General features: G+C 33.9%; 1 pseudogene; it reads left to right on the top strand.

The window, feature by feature from the left end:
* Positions 1-398: 398 nt before the first annotated feature.
* LOC149575707 (chromatin remodeling protein DDM1-like) overlaps positions 399-13,800 on the top strand; it is a 60,584-nt pseudogene continuing 47,182 nt past the window's right edge.

The following is a 13,800-nucleotide window of genomic DNA, read 5'->3' on the forward strand; positions in this document are numbered from 1 at the left end:
TTACTGTAAGAATAAGGCCATTGTATCTTCCCTACCCTTTGAGAAAAAGAGAGGTTTTTTTAGTGAAACCTATTCAAGGGAGAGTAAGGTAGATGAAGGGGTAAGTGTGAAAAAGAAGAGTCTAAAGTAGGACATACCTCAGAAAAATGTTGAGGAAATTACCGAGTCTAAGAATTTAGACAAAAATGACAAAATGAATTTGGAGAATGAGGAGAATATGGATATGGGGGACTTTTGTTCAAACCTAAAGGGTTACCCTGGTAGCAAAGGTGAGCCTGGAAAGGATAAGGCTAAGGAAAGTTATGACAAAAATATAGGGTTGGAAAATGTTGGAGAAGAGGATAAAAAATCAGAGTGAGCAACCCCAAAAAGCTAGGGAAGAAAATTTGGAGGAAGATATGGGGAAGGAGAAGGATGACCTCATTAGTAAGGGTGCTACATGTGTGGAGGAAGATACGGGGAAGGAGAAGGATGACTCAACTGGTAAGGTTGCAACGCTTTCTTTCCTTCACACTGCCAAGCTCAAGGTAGACTCCTTTCTCCAAGGTGATTCTTGGATGTACAATGAGTTAACGAATCTAAAAAATAAAATGGGAAAGATGCAACAAGACCAGGAAACTGACCGGGCTAAGATCATTTAGCTGAAAGTTCAGGTTGGCAATACCCTAGAGAAGTTAAAGGAATATGGACATGAGCTTTGTCTTTTGATTAGAGAGAGTGATAATAAGATGGAACAGGTCACTTCAAGCATCTGTGTGGCTACTAATAGCTTAGGTAAGAGAAATAATGAGGAAATCATGTCTCCTGGTGAGCCAAGCAAAAGAACAAGACATAGTTCAAGGAAGAAGGCAACTGAGGCAAATGGGGGGTCTGCTATTGACATTATCTAGAACACTATGGAGGTGGGAAAGGAGGTGGTGAAAATGATCAAGGAGTTGCAATAGCTACTAGTGGTGGTTCTGGTAACCGGTCTCTGGTTTGGGTTTCTTAACTGGTTTTTGTTCTTTTTGTTTAAACTCTAGGTTCCAAGTCCTTGTAAAACCCAGTTTCATTTACTAGTCTTTTTTTGTGGTTTCAGGTCCCTATAAAACTTGGTTTTGTAACTTTCATACTACAGGTTTTAGGTCCTTGTATAACCTGGCTTTGCTTATTTGAATATCTTTTGTTTTTCTCTTAAGGGTTTTGGGTCCCTTCAAAACCTATTTTTACCTTAATCTAAAACATCAAATCATATTTCATTGATAATAAGAGAATTGAAGCATACTTGTAATTAGAATATCTGTCATAAGTGTATACATTTTCTACTATTATTTCTCTTGAAGATTCAATATAATTTTCAATAGGTTAAGTTACATATTAAATTAACCCTTATCCTTGATAGATCCTTAAATATATTTGAAAGGAAACAAATAGAGAGGACACTTTAGAATCTAAATGTAGTTGGTCTCAATTATAAAATTTCATATCAGTTCAAATTTCATAATATTGCTGATAATAATGACACATATACCCATCATGAATATTAAAACAACCCATGAAAGATAAATAATTATTCATATTGAAAAAGGTTGCATGAACCTGAAATGGGTTTTACACATTGAATAGTATTTCTTTCTATTAAGATGTCTAGATTTAGACTTGTCATTTCTCACCATAGTTGATTTTGAAATCAATGCAAACTATTACTAAAAATGAATGCTAACATGTTGAATAACTTAATAAAAAAATTATCTCATTGAATTTTACCATTACAGTGACAACTTTATAGGTATACATTTGAATCCACCCAACATTTCTATATAATGCATCAAGCTCCTAGCATGGAAAAAAAACCAATAGAATGCATGTAGTAGTAAAATAGCATGCAACATGTAAAAAGTGAAATAGTCACAAACAACATAAAGTTCTAGTTCTATACTAAAAAACATACACACATATGGCAAGAAGGTTTAGAAATATTTCTTATATATTATAAGAAAAATACTTTGTTTATTAAAATAATACAATTTGATATTTATGACAGAACCATGTGATTCCAATTGATTTATAGAGAAATTATGATATGCATATCTTATACAACGATGTGATTCCATTCATTGTAGAATGTATAAGATCTCTACTTGATTGTCAGTGTGTAGGTGAATATTCGTATAGGTATGGTGGTGACTTCTATATAACACAAGTCAAAATTTGAAATCTATATAACAAGAGTGGTAGAAATGGTATATGACCCCCTCTAATTAGTTATATTTATTAGTTGCACAAAATTGGATAGAAAAATGATGCATGACAAAAAAGTAAATTAAGTGATTCAATAAGTATGTAAGAATAGATTATTGAAAAGGGAATGGAAGCATGCAATGTCATTGTCATAATAAAAATCATGTGAAAATCAGAGAGTGGGTATTTAAAATACAACATGCAAGGACACCAATTATTGTATAAGATATAGGATAACCATGGAAATCACATAATAATAATAAACATGTAAATCTATATTGACATATTGGAAGCATACATGATTTAAAAATGGGTAATAATCACCTTGAAAATGGGTTTGCCTACATATGGTGAAATCATGAAGTGAAGAGGACCCTAGTGTTGGAATTAACAATGAGAAAGTAAAATCTAGGAGGGGGGGGGGGGTGTTTATCAACACTTCAAAAATTTAACCATAAAACATTCACCACACATCCATCTCACAATTTATCATGTAAATCAAAATAGCTAGTTACACATGTTCATCCATAGTATGAAACAAATAACACATAACACAATAGTTTTTTTACCTAGAAACCCTCCAATAAGAAGGTAAAATTGGGGTGGGAATGATACCTACAAATCTTCACTATTGTAGTTGTAAAGTGTATCCAATAAAGGTTACAATTGTTTGATCATTAACTATGATCTACCCTATGAAAGGTTTGCCTTGTTAAAGGCTTACAAAGACTGTTAAATCTTACCTTGTTAAAGGATTTCAACACCTTGCTAACAGTGTACCTTGTTAGAGGACTTAAACTTGCAATAAAACAAACACTGTCCTCTTGCAAAAAAACAAGCACTCTGTTAAAGGATTTACAAAAGCCTATTAGGACTACTCAGTTAAGAGATTTTCACTGATTCACCTATTAGAATGTTTCAACCTTGATCCTTCGGTTAGCACCTCTCTACTAGATATCAGATCTCCTCTTTCCTGATGTGTACTTGATCCTTCTAATCATATGTATCTCTTCTATCCTTTAACTTCTCTACTCTATTCTCTCTAACTAATTTTTCAATTCATTCCTCTCTCACAAGCTCCTTAGTCACCGTGAATGTTCTCTCTACACTTAGCATTTGCTCTTCTCTTCTCATCCACAAATACAATCTCTTTAGGATTTTCCCTCCTTAAGAAGACTTAGGTGAGCTAGGCTTGGGTAGGAATCAATGATTATGATTCACCCATTTTTCTACTTAGAACATCTCGTAATCTAATTGGTTGCATGTACTACATAGGGATTCTCAATATATCTTCTTATATATCTTTTAGAATTGTAAAACAATCCTTAAGTCAGCCCAAAAATAGTTTGCATAGGAGTTTATGCCATTACAAACAACTATGCCAAAAACTATTTACTCGACTCTTGAAATCTCTGATGCTCAACATTCACAATTTTTTTAATGCTGGAACTCGGCTCTTGAATGACTTAGAATCCACTATTTTACTTGGTATATGAATCACTCAGTACATATGTCTTGCTTGGCACTTTAGTGACTTGACACATACCATCTTCTCGACACATATTTCTCGACATACACTACTTACTCGACACAAACAAAGTTCTATTAAGTAATGGCTTAAGTGTTTTGTCATTGCCTTGTCAAAACAAAAATGAGATCAATACCTATAGTCTAATAAGGATTATATAAGTTTATCAAGAATTCAAGTGAATCAATAACCAAATATATATTAAAAAACATGTAATGAAATTGTCATAATAAATGTAATTATAAAGAATGTGCATGTAAACACACTAATCATTGTGAAAAATGTAGGATAACTAAAAAATAATTGCATAAGCATAGTAAATATGTAACAATGTAGCAATGTAGCAACATTTGGAAAGCATGTAGGATAAGCAATGGGGCATGATAGTGCCATGAAATAGAGATAGTCCTAGAGGCTAAATAAGGATGATATAACAAGAACCAAGTATTAATAAGAATGAGTTAATAAAAGTATATAAAGTTAGTGAATGAATACATTGGATAGAATAATGTATTATAATGTCTATGTATAATATCATCAAGGAAATCCATCATAGAAAAATGATATATGTTATTTAAATTATAGATATGATACATGGACTTTTCCATTTTCCTACTATTGTAAACCAACCTACATATGAAGTGTTTTGAGGATTTTTTAAAAGTAATTCTTCCCCCTTCAAGCCTAAATGTTGTAAATGTTAAGTTGATGATATTGGCATATACCAACCTTAGGGACATGATAAATAAGACATCTCCTTCTTGTACTTAAGAAATTTAGTTAAGTGCATTCAAATAATCAAAGAGTTTGCATACAAGAGCCATGATATATAATTTTTGGTATAGTCTAAATTGAGCCCCAAAAAATTCCTAGAAACTAACCATGAATTTACATAGAAAAATGCTTTCCTATATAAAAAAATGGTTTTGATTACATGATGATTTTTATAGTGAGGCATGGGTATGTGATTGGATAAGTCACTGATACACAAAAACAATAGGGATGGGAGAGTGTAATACCTCAACACATCTTACAATTAGTCTAGTAGGGATTCATGGTTGAACCCTTCCTTGTGAGCTAGATGTGGTGGTCTTTTGGGAGTAGATTCTTTCCAAATAATTTATTGACTATAGGTAGCAAAAGGTATGCTAGGAGACACAGTAATGGTAAAATATAGACTATATATCTTAAATTTACTGTAGTAGTAGTAAACTATGAACAAATGACACAACTATGCCATCTCTATCTAATGGATTTGGATTCATGTTGTTTGATTGTGACATATTGGTTTAAATTGATGCCCTAATAGATGGTTTCATTATTTCATAGACTATTCAATTCAAAACTTTCAATATCTTACAACCCTAACTAGTAAGACAATTCCACTTGAAGTGGAGAGCTCTAACACCATCAACAACATTAAGGCCAAGATCTAGGACAAAGAGGGCATTCACCTAGACCACCAAAATTTGATCTTCATTGGGAAACAACTCAAGGATAGACATACATTATTTTAGTGTCTACTTCAAATGTGGAAGATTATCATGTTTGGAAAAAGGTATCAACAATTTTAAGCAAGGACAAATTTATTCATTAATTGACTGGGTTGCGATTAAAATGAAGGCCCAACAAGAGAAGAAAGCTAGTGTTTATATGGTGGCAAAAATATTGTGAACAAGAGAAATTAATCATCAACACATAAGGATAGCTATTGAAGTTTATTTTAATAAGAATCAAACAAAAGATAAGGATAATTTATTAATTAATAAATGAATTAATGCAACTAAATATTGTGACTTTTAAATCTAAAAAGTCACATCCACTTGTGTGCACAATATAAGTAATTAAATTCTTTTTCCAAAAAAGAGTGATAAGTGAAGTGAAAAGTAAATGAGAAAATATGAGTATAAAGGAATACCATAAAGATACATTTGAAAAGAAAAGGAAGAGTATGCAATAGATAGATGAATAAAAGAGTAAGTGTAAAGTGTGTGAAAAATAAGAATTATAAGAAAGTGAAGATTGAATAAGAAAGAGGCTAGTGAGTTGTGTAGAGAATATGGGAAGTAAAAGAAAGAAATACAAATCCTAGGATTTAAATAAATAATATAAAAATTGAACAGTATATGGATATCAAAGAAAAGAGATAAGAAGAAATATTTATATAGAGAAAGAGAAATGAATATAAATATAAATTAAGAATTTGAGAAGTACATACAAGAGGTTGAATTTAAGAAGAAAAAATTTCAAAGGGTGTGTATTGATGTTAAAGGATCTATACAAATTTAAGAAAAGTGTTGGTGTAAATTAGTATTTAGTTATTACACTTTGTACTTAAGTTTACTTAGGTCAATGCATTATTTTATTATTTCTTAGGTGAGACACTTAGGATTTTGCGTACTCTTATGAGTTGTCATGGTGACAACACCAGAGTAAGCAACTCTAATTCAACACATGGTGTCTACAACACTAGAGTTTGCATAATTAACTAATTTGTCATGTAGACAACACAATTATTCGCACTCCTAATTTAGCACATGGTTTTTACAACTTAATTTTGCATAATACACCTTTTTAGGCTTATCCTCTCATCATTGCACTTACTCTTGTGCTTAATGGAGGATAATCCACACCTGGTGGACATGTGCCTAGTTGTATGACTTATCATGTTGCTGAGTCCTAGGCATTCTAGAAGCATTCCAAAGGCCTTTATATATAGGCACTCCCAATGTACTTTTATAAATTGAATGGATATCATATCATCATTTTGATCATACTCTTTTTGTCTACTGTTGTGCTTGTGCTTGAGTTCCTTGGTCTTGGGTGAATTTTTCCTGAAGGCAAATTCTTACATGGTATCAGGGCTGAGGAAGATTCTCTTGGCATAGCTATTTGAGACCATTCTTGCTTCAGCACCTTGACCTAGATCCAAAGAATCTGTAGAAATTAGGAGCATCTAGAGCCAAAGTGAACCTCACCATTATGTCCAAAATGTCAATTCGGTGAAAATCAGCTATAAATTTGCATATATTGGGCCAAAGTTGATTTTGAGGCAAATTTGTTTTGCAAACCAACATCCAAAGGCCTCAATTTGCAAACCTGGTATGATCTATTAAATCTGTACAATTATTTTTTGTTTACAAATATTTTCAAATTTTTGGAAATTTCCAAAAAAAAAATTCGCCCAATAGGGCTTGCAGAGAATTTTTTTGTAGGAACCGAGCAGTGACACCTTGGCCCCTGCATGAAACATTTGCGAAATATTCCTTTAATATTTTGCGGCATTGCTCATTTCTCGATCACATTAATTTTAGCTAAGCTTGCTCACATTTCTGGGCCACCTGACCAAGCCCCAATAACATCTACCGACGAACAAGCAGTGTCTTACCAAGAAATCAACAAGCTTTTTGCTAGTTTATTGCTTGTAGGTTTTCACATATATTCAGCCCGTAGTAAGTATTCCCCATACATGTAGGACTAAAGACACTACTCCTAACACTATTTCTTACAAATTTTTGGCTGCATTAAAGTTTTTGGCATTTGAATACCCCTCAGTGCGTTAAACCTCCTATCGGCGACATTTGCACTGGAACCATGACATTTCAAAATATTTTGTTAGCGACGTCTCTGATCTCTAGTCTTTGCAGTAGGACTCCATTTTTTTAGCAACGTCTGTATTTCCTGGCACATCATTTCTTTGATGATGTAGTCTCTAATCATAAGTGGACACGTGGCCTTAGCCCAAATGGCCAGCTCCTCGCTATGCAGAGAAACTCCACGTCAGCTGAAGCTGACCTCCACATCAGCACACATACATGTAGGCATCTACATGGATAGACTAACATGTCATCTTGTCTGTATGTAATGTGGCATCCTTGTAAGTAGCCATACAATCTGTACTTTTTTGTACAACTAATGTCATCTTGACATTACTGCCATATCAACAAGGGACCCGAGTTTTTGTTGACGTCAGTAGTTTGCTAACTTAAATTTGATGACTATTTGACCATGATCAAGAGGAAAATTCAAACTACTATGATGACCATTTGACTGTCAAATTTAACCTCATCTTTTGCTGATCCAACCCCTCTCCAGATTCATTTTTGATTTAACAGTCTGACTTTGGAAGACCATAACTCAGTCATCCGGGCTCCAAATCAGGTGCAATTTTTTTTATTTTGGCTAGATTTTCCTAAATTTTTTAATGGTGTAGTTCTTTTCTAGTTTTGGTGCACGAATTTGTCAGAAATTGAATCTTTTGGTGACTGTAATCTTCCATTTTATAACTTCAATTATTTTGTATGGGCTCATCTGGACTCGATAATAGGTTCTATTTTTTTTTAAAGTGTGTCATTTTTTATCTTCTTTCTAGATCTATAATTAGATTATAGGTTTTTGTGGACAAAACTATCACTGTCAAAAATAGATCCTTTTCTGCATTGTAATGCTTTGATATAACTTTAGAATTGTTGTATATCTGAGATACATTGTAATGTTCCAATTTTGAACTCCATGAGGAGGTTGTAAAAGGAAAAATTAGAAGTACAATAAGGCCAAAATTGGAAAGTGGCCATTGTAAATGCACTACATATAAAGTGCCAAAAACATCATTTTTGGAGGGTTTCTTGATTGAGTGAAGGGGGGGTGTTTCTTGGTGTTGTGTTCCTCTTTTCCTATTGTTTTCTTTCATTTCTTGCATCATAAAAAATTCCAAGTTTCCAAAATTAACACCACATAACTATGCTACATGGTATATTAAAATGTGGTGTCACTTAATGCATAATGAAGTTTCTCAATATGTAGATGGTACCCTTCCTAAACCAATAGGTGATCAAGTATCTAGAAGTGAAATTTATGCTTGGGAATTTGTAGATAGGAAAGCCCTAGGTAATATTTGTTTGGGGGTTGAAGACAAGATCATCTATTATATCCAAAAGTCTCATACATTCAAGGAAGCTTGGGATACCCTCAAAAAACTATATGGTAAAGTGTCTGAGGAGGATGTTTACAAAATTGAAGATGAGCTTGTCTCCTTAGATCCAAAGACATTTGATTCTATACAAGACTTTATCATAAAGGTGAATGAATTAAGAATGAAGCTTGATGATTGTGGGAGTCCTATTAAAGATGATAGGTTAATCTATCTCATTCATAATAAGTTTCCATCTAAGTACTCCAAATTTATTTCTTCTTATAACACCACAAAGACTACATTAGGGGTTGCTTATCAGAAACTCTCTTTTGATTGTTATGTTCAACTGTTAGATGAAGAAGAACAAAAGTTGAAATCAATGGGGATTCTCAATTTGTCCAAGTCAAAGACATTGGTGGGAAATAATGAGGGTTCTCATAATTTAGCTAGTCAATCTTCAAATAAAGGAAAGGGCAAGAAGAAGAAGTGGAAAAATAACACACAAGAGGATATAGAAAAGACAACACTGCAATCAAATCAACAAGGAAATTCTTCCTCAAATTCAAACAAGAATGGGGACAATAATAAGGAGAAGAAAAAGTGTGTCTATTGCAAGAAGTTGGGTCATGATGAATATGAGTGTTATCATAAAAAGATTGATGAATTAAAAAACATCATAAAGAAACATAATGTTCCACTACCTAATGCTTATACAAAGAAGGGATCTTCATCTTCAAATTCAAAGGGCAAAGGCTAAGCACTTATGACAAACTCAAGTTCTTTAGTGGAATGGATTCTTGACTCAGGTGCCTCATATCATATGGGTTCTTCAAAAGAAGACTTTTCTTCATTGAAGTAGTCTAAGGTATTGCAAATATTTGTAGGAGATAATACAAAATTGGAAGTTGAAGGGAAAGGACATGTGGAGATGGAAAATGGGGAATTCAAAGACGTTCTCTATGTTCCTAACCTAAGCTCAAATCTCCTCTCAATTTACCAAATCACTCACCTTGGAGATGGAAATAAAGTTGAGTTCCTTCTAGATTCAATAATGGTGCACACTCTAAAAGATGATTCATTGGTTGTGGTGGGAAAATTAAATCATGACACATGGTTGAATTCTTTCTCCCACTTTGTGCCTAAGTCTCCTTCACATGCCTTGTTGACTCAATCTCATCCACAAATCAAATTAAGGGATGAGCAATATGGTCATCTTGCCTTTCACTATCTTCATCAACTTTGCTCACAAAATATGGTCAAAGGTCTACCTACAATCAAATTTTCTAAGGGTGAATGTTCAACATGTTTAGTGGATATGCATCTAGATGAGAATTTTACTAAATGGAATTCTTCAAGAGCACCGGTTGTTCTTTAGTTGGTTCACATGGTACTAGTAGGTCCTTTTGCAATGACATCAGTTAGCTAGGGTCACTATATACTCACTTTCATTGATGACTTTTCATGCTACACATGGGTCTACTTTCTTCATCACAAGAATGAAGTGTTGGACACATTTCTAGCCTTCAAGACTCATGTTGAAAAGAAATCAAGGAAAGCCATCAAAGTTATTCATATGGACGATGAAAGTAGATGTGTGAACACAAGACTTAAAGAATTTTAAAAACTTGAGGGTATTGATCTTCAGAATCCACTAGCATTCAGTCTGCACAAGATAGATGTTGCAGCACTAAGGATACAAACTCTTAAGTCTATGGCAAGTTGCATGATACAAGCCAAGTCTCTAGATCCTATACTTGAAGTCAAACCTATAAGTACTGCCAATCACATACTTAATAGATCTCTTCATAATGCCTTAGATGGAAAGACTCCTTTTGAGGCATGGTGCAGTAGAAAACCAATTGTGAAACAATTTAGAGTCTTTGGTTGTCCAGCATGGGAAAACACATCTTCTAGGGGATGCAAGGCACCACCACCTAGGCCTTATAATTTCATTGGATATGAAGATAGTGTTAAGGCATACAGACTTATGAATCCTGAGACACATGAGATTTTTATAGAGAGGAATGTTCACTTTGAGGAAAGTTCACCTAGCTTATCTTCCAGTCCTCTCCACACTTCATACACAGTGGAAACTGATAGTGGCACCAGCAATAGTGATTCAACAGACTTAGATATGTGGGATCCTATTGACAGATGCAGGGAGAGGTTACATCATTAGCATATTCCACATGCATATGTAGCCACAATGATAGGTCCAACACAATAGGGTATGCCTAGTCTTCTAGCTCCAACATCAGAAGATGACTACATAGCAGATATTTCAAGTTTGTTTGTGGAGTCATACATCACAGATTTGGGAGACATCATTGATGATATACATCTTCTCTTTGATGATGACAATCCTTCTTTAGTTGTTGCGAGGGCTCACTTTGGCCCTCATGTCCATTCTCTACATGATCAATCTTCACAAGTTGATATGATTATGGATCCTTATGTACAATAGTTGCAGGAGGTCTCCTTATCATTCGGAGAGATAATTGGTTCTTTGGGACAGGTTCTACATCCATCCTTGCTAGATCTGACAGTATTCTTTTCAGCAACATTGGAAGGGGTGACAGTCAATATTGACATATGGATAATTGAGCAGGTTTCAGAGGCATCATTGATCATCGAGATTCTTTCTACACATAGGGGAAGCATCTTATATGTACCTATAATATTGTTTCTTCCAAAGGGGAGGAACATTATTTAGTAGTCATGGATTAGCTTCTACATTGGAGCAGCTATCACTGAATGAAATTCTTCATTTGGGGTGGGGACTACCTTGCCTCCTTTCTTCTCTCTTTTATGGAGGGGGGGGGGGGGGGGTTTCCTCTTATGGGGTTTTGTTCTTCTTAGACTTCTCTTTTTTATATACTTGATGTATGTCGTAATAGGGGGGTCTCGATTACTCCATCCATCAATGCATCTTATTTTTTCATCTCTCTTTTTGGAGGAGGGTTTTTCCCATGAGGTTTTCCCTCTTTCTCCACTTTATGAGAGTTTGAATTTCATTATGTACATGGGTACCTAATATGGCCTAATAGTCAGGACCCATCTTGCATTTCATCTTAACTTTCATAAGCTCAAGTGCATTCCCCTAAGTTGTACTTAAGGGGGGGGGGGGGGGTGTTGGTGTAAATAAGTATTTACTTATTCCACTTTACTTAAGTTTACTTAGGTCAATGCATTATTTTATTATTTATTAGGTGGGACACTTAGGAGTTTGCGTACTCGTATGAGTTGTCATGTTGACAACATTGGAGTAAGCAACTCTAATTCAACACATGGTGTCTACAACACTGGATTTTGCATAATTAACTAAGTTGTCATGTAGACAACACAATTATTCACACTCCTAATTTAGCACATGGTGTCTACAACATAATTTTGCATGCTACACCTTTGTAGGCTTATTTTCTCATCATCACACTTACTCCTGTGCTTAATGGAGGATAATCCAAATTGGTGGACATGTGCCTGGTTGTACGACTTATCATGTTGCTGAATCCTAGACATTCTAGAAGCATTCTAGAGGCCTTTATATATAGGTACTCCTAGTGTACTTTTATACGTTGAATAAATATCATATCGTCATTCTGATCATACTCTTTTGGCCTACTATTGTGCTTGTGCTTGAGTTCCTTGGTCTTGGGTGAATTTTTCCCTAAGGAAAATTCTTACAAAAAGGAATAGTGTGCAATAAAAGCATCCATCATCATTTCGGTAAGCAACATTGGCAAGGTGGAAAAAAAGTTTGTGTGTAGTGAGTTGGTGCTCTGAAGACAAGCAATGGGGGTCCATTAGGTTGGTGCATGTGAAGTGTGGGAGTTGGACCTTGTAGTGAGTTAGTGCTCATAAACATAGAGGTCATAGGCTACAAAACATTATAAAAGATCAAAGTTTATATAAAAATAATTTATTTTTTGTGGTTTTCTCCCTCATTGGGTTTCCACGTAAATCATTGTGTTAATATCTTCTATGCAAAATTATTCATTTTATCATTTGAAGTTAATTGTTTGGATAAAAGTTTTTGGTGAATTTCTTGTAATACAGATTCACTACCCCCCCTAACCCGTCCACCCCCTCAGTGAAATCTTGTGCTCTTTAGAAAGTTCATTTCATTTTTAAGGTTGATGTCCAATAGGAGGCTGACCAAGGAAAACCCCTTTTGACAACCTTTATTTCCAACTTTTCTATGTGCAAGAATAAGTGGCACAACTATCCAAACTTCTACAAAAAGATCACAATATGTTGGAATAACCCTCCAAATTTTATCCTAAAACATAGGGTACACATCGTTTGGAATGTTTTATACCTCGATACAAGTCATTCAAAATGTTTCATACCCAACATTTTTAGCTTGGATTTGTACCACTAATTAGGTCTATTGTGTGGTTTCTATTTCAAGTCATTTTAGGTTATCTATTATTTTATATTGAACTCCATTTCCTTATTTTTCTATATTTTCCTATTTAGTCTCCTATATTGCATTATCATATTCAATTTCCTTCATTTTCACAATTTACAAACTTATCAAAGGATCTTTTTCCTATTTATTCCTTAGGACCTTTTATGAGCCTATTGGAACATCTTCCTTCTAATTGTGTAGATTGGAAAATGAGGAGTTATCCACCTTTTTTTCTTTGTTTCCCTCTTTCTACAATACATTTTGGTGAATTGAACTCAACACATTTCAAATTCTGATTTGGAGTTTAGGTATGACTTTCATGAAATAAACTATTATATTTTAAGCATTTAGTTATGGATTTATCAAATTTAGATGCATCATTGAGAATAATAAAAAGATAATCTTTTTTTAAAATGATCTCATACATCATTCATTCTTGCACATTTAAAACAAATACACATAATTATTTCATTCTATGCATTGTTATATGTATTTGTATTATATGAATGAAGCTTAGGAAAAAGAAAAAATAATTTAGAGATGGGTTGGAGGGGTGAATCAATTGCTTCAAAAATTCTAACTCCTCAAACCTTTGAACCTTTAAACACTTATGCACCGAAATCCTTATTACTAACTTGTGATGAATTAACCATGTAAAAAAAATAAAAAAATCAATCACAACAAGACCAGACTAGACCACACAACACAAATAATTTCATCATGAAAACA

This window comes from Cupressus sempervirens, chromosome 2, assembly GCF_028749045.1.
Source record: "Cupressus sempervirens isolate cs-2001-9-10 chromosome 2, ASM2874904v1, whole genome shotgun sequence".
In the NCBI taxonomy this organism is placed as follows: Eukaryota; Viridiplantae; Streptophyta; class Pinopsida; order Cupressales; family Cupressaceae; genus Cupressus; species Cupressus sempervirens.